At 45.6% G+C, this 2,271-nt stretch overlaps 2 pseudogenes across 1 annotated transcript in view; both read left to right on the top strand.

Annotated features, from left to right (window-relative positions):
• Nucleotides 1-292, top strand: part of LOC116554976 — a 1,529-nt pseudogene extending 1,237 nt beyond the window's left edge. Inside the window, exon 2 of the transcript XR_004270334.1 lies at nt 223-292. The product of XR_004270334.1 is annotated as a spermidine synthase pseudogene (transcript). The remainder of the gene's footprint in view (nt 1-222) is intronic.
• Nucleotides 293-1,192: 900 nt separating this feature from the next.
• Nucleotides 1,193-1,979, top strand: LOC116524200 (annotated as a pseudogene).
• Nucleotides 1,980-2,271: the final 292 nt, after the last annotated feature.

The raw sequence follows: 2,271 nt of genomic DNA, 5'->3' as shown, positions 1-2,271 counted from the left end.
CCTCCAACCCCATACCAGGTGTGTACCGCCCCCCCTCTCTCCCCCCCCTCTGTGCCCCTCACTCACCAAACACGTGTATTTATTAAAAAAAAAAAAAAAAAAAAAAAAGAAGCACACTTTCTGGAGCCACAGTGTTTTGGTTCAAATCCCTATTTCTGCTACTTGCTAGCGGTATAACTTTGGGCATGCTTTCTGTGTTCAGATTCTTCATCTATTAAACAGGGAAATAGTGATATCTAGGTACCAGTCTTGTGCACACAGCATGGTATATGCAGTACACACCAGGGCATAGCTAAATAAGCCCTCAAAAAGCTTCACAATGCAGCCCGGACAATGTAGCAAGACCCTTTCTTCACAAAAAACAAAAAGAAATTGGCTGGATGTGGTGCCACACACCAGTTCTAGCCACTCTGGGGCTAAGGTGGGAGGATTGCCTGAGCCCTGGAGTTGGAAGCTGCAGTGAGCTATGATCATGCCACTGCACTTCAGCCTGGGTGACAGAGCAAGACCTTGTCTCCATTAAAAAAAAAAAAAATGACAGGACACAGTGGCTCATGCCTGTAATCCCAGCACTTTGGGAGGCTGAGGCGGGCAGATCCTGAGGTCAGGAGATGGAGACCATCCTGGCTAACACATTGAAACCCCGTCTCTACTAAAAATACAAAAAAATTAGCTGGGCATGGTGGTACAAACCAGTAGTTTCATCTACTCTGGAGGCTGAGGCAGGAAAATCACTTGAACCCGGGAGGCAGAGGTTACAGTAAGCCAAGATTGTGTCACTGTACTCCAGCCTGGGCGACAGAGCGAGATTCTGTCTCAAGAAAAAAAAGGCCAGGTGAGGTGGCTCATGCCTATAATCCCAGCACTTTGGGAGGCCGAGGCAGGTGGATCACGAGGTCAAGAGATGGAGACCATCCTGGTCAACATGGTGAAACCCCCGTCTCTACTAAAAAATGCAAAAATTAGCTGGGCATGGTGGCTCATGCCTGTAGTCCCAGCTACTTGGGAGGTTGAGGTAGGAGAATTTCTTGAACCCTGGAGGCGGAGGTTGTGGTGAGCCGATATCGTGCCATTGCACTCCAGCCTGGGCAAAAAGAGTGAAACCCTGTCTCAAAAAAAAGCATCCTGGGCAAAAAGAAGAAGGAAGAAAAGGTATAAAAAGGTTATATGGCCCTTTCCATCTGGCGGCAGCCATCAGGTAATCCAAATGGGTGCATACAAGTACATCCAGGAGCTATGGAGAAAGAAGCAGTCTGATGTCATGCGCTTTCTTCTGAGGGTCCGCTGCTGGCAGTACCACCAGCTCTCTGCTCTCCACGGGCTCCCCGCCCCACCTGGCCTGATAAAGAGGGCCGACCGGGCTACAAGGCAAAGCAAGGTTACGTTATATATAGGATTCGTGTTTGCTGTGGTGGCCGAAAACGCCTAGTTCCTAAGGGTGCAACTTACGGCAAGCCTGTCCATCATGGTGTTAACCAGCTGAAGTTTGCTGGAAGACTTCAGTCTGTTGCAGAGGAGCAAACTGGACACCACTGTGGGGCTCTAAGAGTCCTGAATTCCTACTGGGTTGGCGAAGATTCCACATACAAATTTTTTGAGGTTATTCTCATTGATCCATCCCATAAAGCTATCAGAAGAAATCCTGACACCCAATGGATCACCAAACCAGTCCGCAAGCACAGGGAGATGCGTGGGCTGACATCTGCAGGCCGAAAGAGCTGTGGCCTTGGAAAGGACCATAAGTTCCACCACACTGTTGGTGGTTCTCACGGGGCAGCTTGGAGAAGGCACAATACTCTCCAGCTCCACCGTTACTGCTAATATAAGTAAAGTTTGTAGAATTCATACCTAAAAAACAATTTAGGACAGTCATGTCTGCTTACAGGTGTTCTTTGTCTGTTAAAATTAGTCTGCTGATTGCTTCATGAAGGCTTTGTCAAATTAAGAAAGTTAAAGTACAATAATGTTTGAAGACAATACGTGATATATGTTGTTTCTAATAAGATAAACATTTTTGTCTTTTCTTTATCTTATTGGGGGTTATATGTCAGTGTATAAAACATACTGTGTGGTATAATAGATTTAAAATAAGCTCTTTAAAAGAAGAGTACTGAAACTAGTCCTGTAGATTTGTCTGGTGCATGTGATGAAACCTGCAGCTTTATTGGGGTGATGGCAATCCTCTGCTGGTTTAAAGTGGCTGGGATTGTATTTTAGTTTGGCAGGTACAGGCTTTTTTTTTTTTTTTTTTTTTTTTTTTTTTTTTTTGAG

The sequence above is a fragment of the Sapajus apella genome, unplaced genomic scaffold, assembly GCF_009761245.1.
Source record: "Sapajus apella isolate SASKATOON/1434 unplaced genomic scaffold, GSC_monkey_1.0 scaffold2, whole genome shotgun sequence".
Lineage (NCBI taxonomy): Eukaryota > Metazoa > Chordata > Mammalia > Primates > Cebidae > Sapajus > Sapajus apella.
This window is presented reverse-complemented; position numbering and strand designations above follow the sequence as displayed.